Consider the following 15258-nt stretch of genomic DNA (forward strand, 5'->3'; position numbering starts at 1 on the left):
CAAACACCACATCTATATGAATCCTTGTTCTCATTTACACATCAAACCAAGATGTATTTATTTCATATATGTGACATGTGTGCATTTATATACATATATTTGTGTTCATGTGCATGTATATATTGTGTGTGCATGTGTATATATAAAATCTCTGTATACACACACACACACACACACACACACACACACACATATATATATTCTATCTTATTGATTTAGAATGTAACTCCATGAGGGATAGTTACTGCAGCCTTATTGTTTGGCAAGTTATTTAACATCCCTGGACCTGTTTCTCCCTCTTTAATGAAGGGGTTAGACTAAATATTCTTTAGCTCTCAATCTATAAATCTATTATTTCATAACCAATTCTCTTTATATTGTCTATTGATTATAGAATCTTACTGAAGTAACATGAATGTTTTCTATAAAGAAATTATGTCAATGATTCCCCCCAAAGGATTTCTAAACTATCAAGACATTTGAAAAATTGTGTTCGAAAGAGTTAAATATGAGGAGTACATCATACAACTCGATTACCTCCATCTCTCTTCAGTGCTCCCATAAGCTAGTTGTTCTGGTTGTGACACAAATTAAAATTATATGGTTAAGAATTGATTCAGGACCAGGTTGTAAATAATGTTATTTCTGTTGGTGCTCACAAATATCCTGAGGCTTGAAAGCTTCCAGGAACACATTCTGGGATTTTACATGTCAGTCTATCTGAGGTAAGTGAACATTTCTTTTCACTCTTCTGATCATTCTGAGATCTATCACACCGACAGAACAGTCCTTGAAGGTATGTTTAAATCCCTTTATATGTAATTGCACAGCCCATTACACTGGTAATTTCCTTCAACATTGCTGCACCTGATGATTTCTCGTTTTCATTTTGACAGGTTCCAAGAGCTTCATTTTTATCACATTTAAACTTCTGTCATTCTTTGAAACTTGAACTCCTTCATCCTTTTGGGATCTGGATTACCAATAAGCTTCTCAATTAACACTGAAAGTAAATTATTGACTAACACTTTAAAAATCATCTTATGATGTCATGGACAATACAATTTCTATTTCCATAAAACCTTTCAAATGGAAAGTTTAAAAAAAAAAACTCATTGTCTTAAATTGAGTACAAAAGCTCTCTTGAGTCTTTATTCTAAATTCTACCACATGATACTGATTAAATTTTAGCCTACGAGTTCAAATTCAATTCTTCAAATTAGAATGTAACAATTTTCTTTCTATGGCCTTTCCAATGGTCACAGGATCAAAAACTTTAGAAACATGAAGGTATTGAAGAAGATTCATTATTAATTAACTTTTCTCTATCTCTTTCTGATGAGCATCACATAACCAGGGAGTGTCTGGGACTGGATTTAAACTCAGGTCCTTATCTGGCACTCTAACCATTGTGCCACCTAATTGTTTCAAACAATTCAAAATAATGCTGATGATGATGAGGAGGAGAACAACAACAATGATGACGATGATGATGATATTGAGCAAGCTATGTTCAATCTGATGAACAACTACTACTCCAAAAGGGAATTTTAAAAAGGCTTTCATCATACACAGAGAAGGAACTGATCAAATCTGAATACAGATCAATGCATTCTCTCTTTCTCTTTATTGTTAGCTTAATTTTTCTTGAGGATTTTTATTTTCATTAGAGTGAGAGATCTATATTTTCTTTCACAACTTACTTTTATGGAAATCTCTTGCATAACTTCACATGTGTTTATTAATTGTGGGTGGGAATGAGAGAAAAACTAGAATTCGAGAATCTTAAAAATAAATGTAAAAAAAATTGCTTGAATTTAACTGTGGAAAATACTAAATAAATATTTTTTTTAAAAAAAGATAGAATCCCTCTTAGATTAGGACATCAAATTGGATCTCCTCAAAGACAGTGATAGATAGGTAGTGGTAGTAGTAGGACTATCATCGAAAAATTGCAAATATCAAAAATATTATTTCATATTTCTGGAACTAATACTCAATTCTTATGAAATTTAGAAAAAAATGCTCTTCTTTAGAAAAATCCCAAAGGTCTCTCCTCAATTTCAGTTTCTTATGTATTCTTTAGTAAATACATATAATTTCAGAAAACCACTTTCAACAGCATATTAGGGATGGAGAAAACATTTCTTAGTTTCTCTAATAGATTCTTTAAGTACTAGATCCTAGATAGACGTCATATTTTCATTTTGATATTATCTTGTGTGGTCCATCAGGATAACATGTTAAGAATCTAAACAAAATAAATGCACAACTGACAACTGCAATTAACAGAGCAGACAAATCAAACAAGCTGAAATAGCACGGGGTTCAAATGGAGACACAGGAGGCAGGTCAAAGAACTGTCACCATCTCAATTGCCACCTTCCTTCATATACCTATAAATATATCATAGGACCTAGAGCCTGTAAATCCTAGGAACTTTGTCCACTGCTTTAAGCAGAAGAGAAATCATTTGCGGTTGCAGCCCCACCAGCAGAAATATCAACTACTGACTAGCTGATGAGCAGATATACCTAGAAATGCTTAAAATAGTAATAACTACTCTCAACCCATCACCCAACAAGAGCCTTGCTTCTAGCTTGGATCTCAGAGCTATCAGCCATGAGATTAATCTTTGGGAAAATGAAACTTTCAAATTGACCCTTTACTTGTTACAGCTATCCAAGACTTAAGAAAGAAAATTGTTGTCACCAAAGACATTGACATTTTCAAATAATAATAATATCTAGTATGTATATATTGCTTTCTACATGTCACAGATTGTTATTCTTATTCAATTGTGTCTGACAAGTGCATGGATTTTTCTTAGCAAAAGTACTGATGTAGTTTACCATATTCTTCTCGACTATGTCCCCATTTTATAGATGAAATAAATTGTGGTTCTTATTTGACCAGGGTCACATAGCCAGTAAATGTCTAAGGCTAGATTTGAACTCAGAAATTTGCATTTCAAGGCTCAGTGCTGTATTCACTATATCATCTGGCTGCTAACCTTGCAAAGTAGTTGCTATTATTGTGCCCATTTTATAGTTGTGGAAGCTGAACGCAATGGAGGTTGTGATTTATGCAAAATTACATAGCCAGTGAGTGTCTGGGACTGGATTTAAACTCAGGTCTCTCTGAATCCTTTTCTGGCACTCTAACCATTGTGCCACCTAATTGTTTCAAACAATTCAAAATAATGACGATGTAGAGGAGGAGGAGGACAACAACAATGATAACGATGACAATGATGATGATATTGAACATTTATATAATATTTACTATATTCCAGGCAGGATGCAAAGTGTTTTACAATTTATTATATCATTTTATACTCACAGCAATCCTGGGAAGTAAGTGCTATTTCTGTCTCACTTTTACAGACAAGGAAATTAAGACCAAAAAAGTGCCTTAAACTGGATTTGAACATAGATCTTTCAGAATATTGACCTGGTTCTCTAACCATTAAATAATCTATCTGTCCCAAACTGTTTAAAATATTAATAATAGCTGTCATTTGTAAAAGATCAATTATGTGCCAGGCACTGTGCTAAGCACCTTATAAATATAATTGCACTTGATTTTTATTCCAAGCCTGTGCAGCAGGTGCTATTATTATCCCCATTTTATAGCTCAGGAAACTGAAGCAAGCATGTTAAGTGACTTGGTTAGGGTCATACATCTAATAAGTATCAGGCTAGTGGTCAGGTCTTTCTGACTTCTGGCTGAGTGCTTTAGCTACTGCTCTACTTAGCTGTTTCAAATGGTCCAGTATCAGAAGGATGTATGATTTTAGCAATTGAAATGACATTAAAGAAGATGTATCACCATTTGCTTTTGGTGCTGAAGCTTAAAGGCCACATTTGCCATTTGATTTGCAGCCACAACCTTCCATATATATTGTCTCTCTCTCTCTCCACTCTTATTTGCACAAGAACTCTTTGAGATTAAGTCCAATCTTGGTTATTTATTTATTTATTTTTTATTTATTTATTTAGTCCAGTGCTTGCCCCGTTTTTTGCACATAATAACTGCTTAAATCTTTTTCACTCATCCATTTAAGAAAGTATAAGACCTAGCTCAGAACCATATCTTACCTAAATTACATTCATTAAACTCAACCAGTATTTACTAAATTTATATTATGAGCAAGTCCCTACTAGCAATGTGTTTTCAGCGAGTTTGCCAGCTTATACCTAACATAAAACAAGAGGGAAAAATAGATAGATAGATAGATAGATAGATAGATAGATAGATAGATAGATAGATAGATGATAAATATGTCAACAGGAGAAAATGTCAATACAATTTAAAGGAAAGGAATGACCTTCTAATATGAAACAAAAATCCATTAATATATGGTACCCTGATTCATGATAACTTTTTAAATAGTTTTTAAAATGATTGCCATTTGAGATTCTAAACACATCTTACTGGAAAGATCAAATTAGGGCATTTTATAAAAGCTATGGGGCAGCTAAGTGGCACAGTAGATAAAGTGCTGAATCTTAAATCAGGAAGACTCATCTTCCTGAGCTCAAATCCATCCTCATACATTTATTAACTTACTCTGGTCAAGTCACTTACCCTGATTGCCTCAGTTTCTCATGTGTAAAATAACTTGGGAAAGGAAATGGCAAAACATTCCATTATCTTTGTCAAGAAAACCTCAAATGAGATTTGGATACTACTGAACAACAAATATATAAAAACCATAATTCCTATAAAACTACAATTTTAAACTTAATCTTATTAATATAAGCATTATATTAAATTTCAATTTCCTTTCACTTATTTAGAAACTAAGATAATAAATTTACAATTTAATGAAACAAACTATACTTCCAAAGCTCATTCTATGGAAACAGCTAAGTAATAGAGAGGATACCTACCCAGGAGTTAGGAAGACTTGATTTCAAATCCAGCTTTGGGAAAAAGCATTGGAGAGAATCAAGATAGTAGAGAACAGGCATGAACTGTTCTCTCCCAAATTCCCCTTCAAATAATTTTAAAATAATTTATTTCTATTCTTCAAATCTATTTCTAGAGCATCAGAATCAAGAAAAGGTCACTATAAAACAATTTATCATCCCAAAAGAACTTTGGAGGTTGACAGAAAGGGTCTGTCTTACCGGGAAATCTGTTGTTCAGTAATATTTTTTTAAAAAAAGCAGGGAGAACAATCATGATATCAGACAAAGCAAAAATTAGTCCAAAGACTGGACTAATTAAAAGCATTAAGTAGGGAAAGTACATTTTGGTAAAAAAAAAAAATACATACATAAATACATGTGTGTGTGTGTGTGTGTGTGTGTGTGTGTGTGTGTGTATGAAAGACAATAATGTCATTGCCAAACAAGTATGCACCAAATGGCATAGCATCAAAATACTCAAAGGAAAAATAAATGAGTTACAACAGAAAATAGAATAGCCATACTAGTGGAAGACTTCACAACTATATATGACAAAGATTATACACTATGACAAGGTGGAATTTATACTACAAATGCAGAGCTAGTTGAATATTAGAAAAACAATCAGTATAATTGACCATATTTTTTAATCATATAATTATCTCATTCCTATTAAAAACACTAGAAAGCATAAGAATAAATGAAGCCTTCCTGAAAATGATAAGTAATATCTATCAAAGCTATCACCAAGCAGTATCTTCAATGGGAATATTTTCCTTATACAATGAAAAGTAAAGCCAGAAAGCCTATCATCATTACTATTATTTAATATGCACTAAAAATACTAGTTATAGTAATAAGAAGAAAAATTACTTGAAGGAATTGAAATACAATGAGAAAACAAAACTATAACTTTTGCAGATAATATAATGATATGCTTAGAGAATCAACTAAGAAATTAGTTGAAATAACTAACTTCAGCAAAGTTTGAGGATATGAAATAAATGCACGAAAATTATTAATTACCACCTAAGTACAGCAGGAAGAAAAATTCCATTTAAAATAACTGCAGACAATATAAAATATTTGGGAGTCTAATGCCAAGACAAACCCAAGAACTATATGAAAATATTTACCAAACACTTTTCATACAGTCAAATCTAAACATTTAGAGAAATATGGTTATTTTATCCTATAACATATTAGACTATGATTAAGCTAAACTAATATAATAAAAAATGACAATCCTATTTAAATAAATGTATTCAGCACCATGCCAAAAGACCAAAAATATTTTATATAGCTAGATTAAAAAAATGAAATCCATTTGGAAGAACAAAAGATCAAATATAGCAAGGGAATCAATGGAGGAGCAAGGGAAGGAATATGAGAAAGATAGCCTAGCAGTTCCACATCTCAAACAGTATTATAAAATGGCAATTATCAAAACAATCTGATGATGACTAAGAAACAGAGTGGTGGATCAGTACACAACACTGTAGTAAATTACCATATTAATCTAGTATTTGATAAACCTAAAGATCCAAACTTTGGGAACAATAACTCACTACTGATAGAGAAAAAATTTCTACCAGAAAGTTGGAAGAAACTGAGTATAGACCAGAATTTTACACTCTATACCAGATAAAATCAAAACAGGTACATGATTGAGACATAAAGAGTGGGTACTAAAACAAAATTAGGGAAGTATGCCTTTGTTTTTGTTTTTGTTTTTTCATCTGTTTATTTTTTTTTGGCAATAGGAACAATATGGAAATATGTTTTGCATGATTTAGCATAAATAATCTATATTAAATTACTTGCCTTCTTGAGTAGAGATCAGCGAAGGGGAAAAGGGAAAGAATTTGGAAATCAAAAACTTTAACACGTGAATGTTAAATGTTTAATGTAACTAGGAAAAATAAGAGAGATTTTTAAAAATTAAAAAAAAAAAAACAAATCCAATCTCAGATTCCTACTACTTGTGTAATCAAGGGTAAGTCACTTAACTTCTGTTTGCCTCAGTTTCCTCATCTGAAAAATGGGAATATCTCCCAGAGTTGTTATAAGGATCTAATGAGATAATACTTGCCAAGTGCTTAGGAGAGCAATTGGTATATTTTAAGTGCTATTGTTAGCTATTGTTTTATGAGTAATTAATTTTAATTCACCTAATAGAATCATTTTTAATAATATTATGTAAAAATGGACATATTTTAATATCAGAAAAAGATATTATTGTGGATCAACCATTCAACCTATCAAGCAAGCAGACATTTATTGAAAAAAGGATTTTGCCCAATCCTTCTTTTTATTCTGCTGTGCCTCGCTCTTAAAAAAATATCTGTTCCTTAGGGAGCAATGTTGAAACAAAGTAATGTCTCATGGTAGATATTAATGAGGATCAGAGAGATAAAGTGATTTGCCTTTAGTCAGAGGCGTAGAAAGTGTAAGGTCAGCCTTTATTCTCAGGTCTTTCCTAACTCCAGGTCCTTTCTAATAAATGATGCTTAATCACTTTAGAGGTTGGAAATTTTCTTTTTGTAATGATCCTACTTTCATCATTAAGGGGGCAGGGGAAGGGAGAATTTAAATTTAAAATTTAGTTTATGGTATCTGGTACCTTATCAGATGAATTTTTTTGCTTCAATTGTTTATTTTTTTAAATACTGTTTTAATATTCTTTTAAAATTAAAGCAAAACCTAAAATGTTGTATTTCTCCTACAAAATCCAGTATCATTATTGACAACATGGCTTCCTGGCATATTATGGGACTTTGTTTAATTTTAGAGTGTGCCTGAGATGTCATTTGACAGACGGTTCAATCGAGGGAGAGTTTCCTTATTTCTATGACTGTTGGTATAAAAATAGCAGCCTGGAACCAGGCTGTCAGTCAAAATCTATCACTTCAAGCCATGATAATCCAAATCTAAAAAGAACAGTTGACAAATATAAGTTCATGCAAATCTAAAGAGCTTAAAAGATTGGCAGGTACACTATTGATATGCAAAGAAAAAACATCATATTTATTTTAACCTGGAGCTCTGGAAAGTGTCATTAGCAGAGGAATTAATTAGGAAAGAAAACAATTATTAAAGGATATGATGAACACTAAAAATGAATGAATATGTGTATGTGCCTTGCATTGTGCTCAGTACTAGGGACCAAGCATAAGGAAAAAAGACAGCTCCTGCCTTCGGGACCTTAAATTCTAAAGCAGAGACATAACACATAAAAGAGAAAATTAAAAATAAACAGAGAAGGAAAAGGAAGTAACCATGGCAGGGGCATATTTCTAAGTCTAGAGAATCAATAATGGCTGGTCCAGCTCTTTCCCAAAATGAAAGTTTTAAAAACTCATCAATAGAAGAAAGAATCTTTAAGTGTAATGAGTAGATAACTAAGACATGATTATAAAAGGTTGAAATTGCACTCTAAGTGGATATCTGTCATAGATAAAGAACATCTACGTTAACAAAAATGATAACAACACTTGATAAAATAATAGCCACCACAGATGTTCACCTCCAATTGTCTTCCTAACTCTTTCCAAAGCCCATGTAAGACCCTTTGGAAAGTTATTGTAATAAGGGAGCCCCCTGCCAGTGGCTGCTGAAGGTCTAACTCAGACCTGTAGAATGGATCTCTTCATGTGAGAGGATGATGATGATACAAGAGACTGAGGAGAAGTTGCTGTTCTCTGACCTTTCCACTGAAAGGCAATTGCGTTTTCTGACCTCTCTCCTCTTCCCTCTGCCTCCAATTTATTTCATTCCCAGTCACAAGCAACACTTGTGTCAGTAAAGGTTGCTTTGCAACTCCTTCAGATGTTATGATTCACAGCTGTGGAAGCTCTTGGAGAATTGACTTACCCCTTCATTTAGGCATAGTCTTTAACAGAAAAATCACTAAATTTGTGTGTCTCATTTTCTTTGTAAACTCAGTGGATTGGGCTCTAACCTCAAATGCCCTTTCTACTTCTAAATCTATGATTTCATGAGTTACTCTATGATCTGTTACTATACTACTGCACAAGCCCTATATATAACCCAATTAGTTTATTCACTGATCTCAAAGTATGATTTGAATTTTTCTAACCATCGTATCTTTGCTCAAGCATTTCCCTTTTGGAGGAATTCTGTCATCTTCTTAATCTAATCCTCTCCATCTTTCAAGTTCTAGTTTTTGTCCTTTTCCCTCCTTGAAATTTCACCAAACTAACTCATAATGGTCTTACCTTCCTCTCAATTCAAAATATCCATTATCTGCACTACTGATTTGAAATGATATTCATTATAAACCGAAAAGTTCATGGAATCTGGAGTAAAAATATGTAGGCTCAAGTTTACCAGTTACAAACTTTGCTACCTCAGATATGTCATTTTATACTTCTGAATCTGTTTCCTGATCTATAAAATGTAGATAATAACACTTGCTTTGAGGATCAAATGAAATAATGTATAAAAAGTTTTGTAATAATAACAATAATAAACACAAAAACTATTATATAAAGCACATAAAGGCTTACCAAAAAACACTACATATGTTATATCATTAGATCCTGCCAATAATACTAGGAGATGGTTGTTATTATTATCTGGACTTCAAAGATGAAAAAACTCAGAAGCTAAATAACTTACTTGCCTAGGGCTTGCAGCCTAATGCCCATAGCAAAATTCTAATTCAGATTTCCTTGATTACCTCTCTATTGCTTTATCCTTTAGCTGAGTAGTTGATTGGTTAGTGGATTGTTGTCTTCCATCATGAAAGAGGATCAAAATTAAATCAGTATGTTGGTATCAAGGTACAATGTGTCCGATTTTGGCTGATCAGATCAATAGAGGTCATAAGGTTCTACCACAGGTGGGCACAAATAGTTCATATGAATGTTTGGAGTGGAGATGTCTCTAAATTTGTGCATCTTTCTATTTAAGCTCTTGAGAGAATACAGCATTTTGTTTGATGCAGGCATGTCATGCTGGGTGGTCTTTTGCCAGGATGTCCCATGTCAAGCAATCAATCCCAAAGTTCTCCAGAGAGACCTTGAGAGTGTCCTTGTGTTACTTCTTCTGACCACTATGTGAGTGCTTGCCTTGCATGAATTCTCTACAAAATAATATTTTTATTTTTAATTAATTAATAATAAATAAATAAAATGTAGACAAACGTGTTTGGCGTTCTGACAATGTGACCAGTCTATTTGAGTTGTGCCATGTGCCATGGCATTTGAATGCTTGACAATATAGCTCTGGAAAGGAACTTAATGTCTGGACCCTTATCCTGCCAGGTGAACTTCAGAATCTTCCTAAAACAATTCAAATGGAAGTGATTCAGTTTCCTGCCACGGCGCTGGGGAACTATCCAGGTTTCATAAGAATAAAATGAGGTCAACACTGACTCTATAGACCTTCATTGTGGTCTCCCCCATACTTGTTTTCATAAATTCTCAAATACTGAGATAGCTCTGGCAATGTATAATACATCAACCTCATCACCTTTGTGTACATCCTTAGAAAGTATCTGCCAAGATAACTAAACTTATGCACATCATTTAATTTCTCCATTTGCTGTTAACATGAATCCACATATGGATGAAGAGCGAGTGTTTTCTTTCAGAGGCTGCATTGACTGCACAGTCATCTGCACCAACATTCCCTTCAGTTTAATTTGGCCTGTATCCTTGTCAAGTTAAATAATTTACCATCATTGTAGCAGGTGATCTGGTGCTATGTTCATACTCAGTGAAGGCATCTGGCAACATTGCTGAAAACATCATGCTAAAAAGCATGGGATTAAGCACACAACCGTACTTAACTCCATTGGTGACTGGGAAAGTCCAAGAGTATTGTCCATTTTTCAGAATACGGACAATGCTGTCAATATCAATATACAATACTGATCAACTTCTCCGGGGAGCCAAATTTTAATACTAAGCCCTCACAGCTGGCAGTATCAAAGGCCTTGTCAGATCTATAAACATTGTGCATCGACCTCTACTCTTCCTCATAAAATTTTTCTTTGATCTTATCAGGGTTTGTCATGATGAGAACATATACACTAATGATGGTTATGTGGTGCTTTCCTTCAAAGGGCAATCTCATGTTCATGAGTCTCATTCACTTTTTTTGGTAGTCATACAAAGTTGTCCATTGGATTAAATTTGATTACAAAATCTATACTAGCTTCATGTCATTATCCTTCTCAAGGCTACTCTAGAAAAAACATGTATCAGGTTCTAACCAGCTCTCATTTGCCAGCCTTATTTCATTCAGGACGGCTATTTGGATGCAATACCTACTGAGTTGTCTTGCAACCAGAGATTTTCATCTTTCAGATCTATTGGATTTCGTGTTATCCATAACTATGCACAAATTCAATGTACCAATAGAGAGGAAACTCATGTCTGCAGAAATTGTGCTTTTTTGTGTTTCCACCACTAGGTGGGACCCCACCTATTGCAGTCAGGATTGAGTAAAGCAAACAATTTTAATGGCACCTTTTCTAGCCACCAGCAGGTGGTTTCACACAAGGAAGAGATAACTGCAATCCTTTAAAGCTTTCTCAGACACCCAGGGAGCTGCCAAATCCTACTGCTGCTTGCAGCGAGAAGACAATCCTATCACCTGGACTGCCTATGTGCAGGTTGTGGCTACAGCTCCCAGTGTATCCGTAGCTGTTGCTTTATCATTTGCACGTTGCCACAGAACTTAAACTTAGAGATAGGTAAGAATGGTAAAATGGTGTGGCTGCTGTTTTTTGATGCATGAATAAATTGGATTTAAGTCAGGCAGAGTTGCATGAAGTCTCCAGCTTCACTCTCTCTTCCATAGTCATACAGCTCAGTAACAAGACAAAGTGAAAGTGACTGGTGATGACTCAGGATGCAGTGGATAATCTTGGTGTCTTTCATGTCTAATGAAGATCTAAGCACTCCACTAATTTTATGGCTATTGGGGGAAAATGTCCTCATCTGCCCATCTTTTTATTACCAGGGAAAGTCTATCACTTATGTGATAGTGTGTGACTATGGTCAATCCAATTAATATTTCTTATTTGTGGATAGCTGATTAAGTTTTTTTTTTCTTTATATAAAGTTTAAATATGTCAACTTTGCAACTTACCCTTTGTTCCTCAATTTGGTCTTTCACTGTCTTGAGATTAACAAGTATATTAGTTGGAGGGACTGTTTAGTTATCTCATTTTCCCTCTACTACCTAGTGTGGTGCATAGAACATGGTAGGCACTTAAATGCTTGTTGACTAACCAATTGATGACTGATGACTGATGCACAATTCTTTCTGGTCAGTCATTCATTCCCTAAATGATATATCTCTAACTATGTTTAGTAGGTTATCACATAAAATAACATCTTAAAGATCCAAAATTTTGAAACCAGTAGAATTGATAACTTACTTATATATGCTTGTAAAGTAACCAGTGAGACCCTCCCTTCCCAGTATTCCTATTTGGGAAATTTTTGATCAAATTGTTAAGAACTTCTTGTGACTGCACTCTCCAAATTATTACAAGGCGAAGAAGGAAGGGAAGTCAGAAATAGGATAAAAGAAGCAGATCTCTTTTGATAACCATATTTTTAAATTATCTTAAATAGCTAAAATCCTGAAAGACTCAATTCTCTTTCCTTTTTTTTCCCCTTTTTTGCTTTGCTTATTCTTCACTTCTTTTCCTTCCATTCCATGGTACTTCTCAAAGTACAGATAATTTTTAATCTATATCATATAGATTAAGGATTTAAAGAAGGAAAAATATCAAAAAAACATCAAGGATAAGTCTATAAAAAAGAATTGCAATCTGCACAGAGAGAAAAAAGTGCTCACACCAAAAATGACCACAGTACTAAGTATTTGTCATGTCTCAAAAACTAGATTGTTGCTATTTGAGGTCAGAAACTATTTCCATGCTTCTTTTAAATGTTTGACATTGGTAGTGCTCTGGACATGCTAGATAATCTATAAATATTCATTACCTCATCCATACTTGCTTAATCTTCACACTTGGCACAACAATGATAATAAGGTCAGCCATAAAACACATGACAGCAGCATGTAACTAAGTCTAAAGCTCTCAGAAGAAATAATTCTATAAATTGTATACGTAAGAACAGATTTAGAGAAAAACTCAGAAATGAGAGAAAGGAGTTTACCACCTTATTACTCAATTATTTTTTAATGGAAGGCACTGAAAGAAGGAAGAGCAGTGTATCTAACCTAACTGTAATATGCTGTTACTGATAGTTTGTGATTAATGCTTTTTGATGCTTGGGGTCCTGGTATAGTCATGTCAGAATATAGCACTGATAAGTTTCAATATTGATGAGAGAGGACATATCAATGCAGGGAGTAGAGCAGAGGAACATATGCTAATAGATTAATTGGACATTAGCTCACTAAAAACAGAAAGAAAGTCATAAAATATATTATATACTCTTGAGGGATGTGTTGAAGCCATCTTGAACTGGCTCACAAAAGCTGATTGTTAAAATTTCAATATCAACATTTACAACTAAAATCAGAAAATGCTATAAAATCAGAATTTGATTTATTGTTTTGTAAATTTGTGTAGACTTAAGGAAATGGTGGAAGATGTTGAGAATGCAGATTAAACTTAAATGTATATTACACATACTCTTCCCCCATTGCAAGAACCAGTCATTAACCATTTACTACCATATCTTTGCATGTATTCAGGAAAAATATCACGAAAAAGGTACTGCATTTGAAGTAAGAGGATATGAATTTGAATCACAGGTCTATTGCTTTCAACCAATTCATGCTCAGACAAGATCATGTCATTTTGGGGCACAGTTTTTATTATATAATGGGTTGGGGTATGACTAACTGATTCCTTGAGTTCTATTTCTAGCTCACTACGAAACTTCTTGCTGCTAGGATTTTAATAATTTGTGCACACAGCTTTCTATTGTATGGGATGGGGATATTCATTATAGATATAAGGATGGGGGGAAGGCATCATGCTACAGTAGAAAAAACACTTGAGAGGGAGAAGCTAGATGGTGCAATAGATAGAGTACTAGCCCTGGAGTCAGGAAATCTGAGTTCAAATCTAGCCTCAGACACTTTACATTTACTAGCTGTGTGACCCTGGACAAGTCACTTAACCCCAATTGACTCTCAAAAAAAAGCAAAAAAAAAAAAAAAAGTTCTTGACAGAGCTAGGACACTTGGGTTCCAGTCCAAGTTCTATTATTTGCTATCTATATGATGATAAACAACTCAGTGAATCTCTTTGTTTTTGTTTCCTCATCTGTAAAGTGAAGATTAAAATACTTGTACATTCTACTCAGTAGTTAAGAAAATCTTTTGTAATTCTTAAAATAGAATACAAATAAGAATTATTATAAATATATATATATATACACATACATATATCATCCTATATAGAGAATGAAATCTATAGCTATTATCAATTGCATCATTTTCATGAGATGAAAAAAGGGATATCCCCTATGCCACATGTTGAAGGAAGGTTTTTAAGCATTGATCTTTATTAGTCTCACAAAAATAGCTTTTTTCATTTCCATTCCAATGTTTTTTAATCTAATCCTTTGTATGAATGAGGTGGGAATAGAGGAGAAGAGGAAAAAGAGGAACTTTCTCTAATGGGGCTCTATGGAAATTTAAGCTAATACTCGATCTATTTCAAATTCCCTTCCAAGTGAGTTGATGCCAATCAGTTGGAGAATGACTGTATAAGTTATGTTACAAAACTGTTAAGGAAAACTATTGTGCTATAAGAAATGAACAGAGATCTGGAGAGACTTACATGAACTAAGTGAATTGAGTAGAACCAAGGGATCACTGTATACAGCAACAAGATTATGTGATGATCATCTCTGATGGATGGGATTCCTTTCAAAAATCAGGTGATTCATGCCAAATCCAATAGACTTGTGATGGAAAGAGCCATCCATATCCAGAGAGTAGACTGTGGGAACTTAATATAAATCACAACATAGTATTTTCATCTTTTATTGTTGTTTGTTTTTTTCTTTCTCATTTTCTCCCTTTTTGATTTGATTTTTCTTGTGCATGAGAAATGTAAAAATATGTACAGAAGAATTGAACATGTTTAACCTATATTAGATTATTTGTTATTTAGAGGAAGAGAATGGGAGGAAAAGAGGGAGAAAAACTTGAAACACAAGATTTTGCAAGGGTCAATGTTGGAAACTCTTTGAATGTATTTTGAAAATAAAAAGCTATTATTAAAAAAAATTTCCTGTCTAGTTCTAATATCCAACATCTCTTAGAGATTTTAAAACATGAGCTGGGTGGGCAGTAAGGGAAGAAATAACAGATG

This window comes from Antechinus flavipes, chromosome 4 (assembly GCF_016432865.1).
Source record: "Antechinus flavipes isolate AdamAnt ecotype Samford, QLD, Australia chromosome 4, AdamAnt_v2, whole genome shotgun sequence".
Classification (NCBI taxonomy): domain Eukaryota; kingdom Metazoa; phylum Chordata; class Mammalia; order Dasyuromorphia; family Dasyuridae; genus Antechinus; species Antechinus flavipes.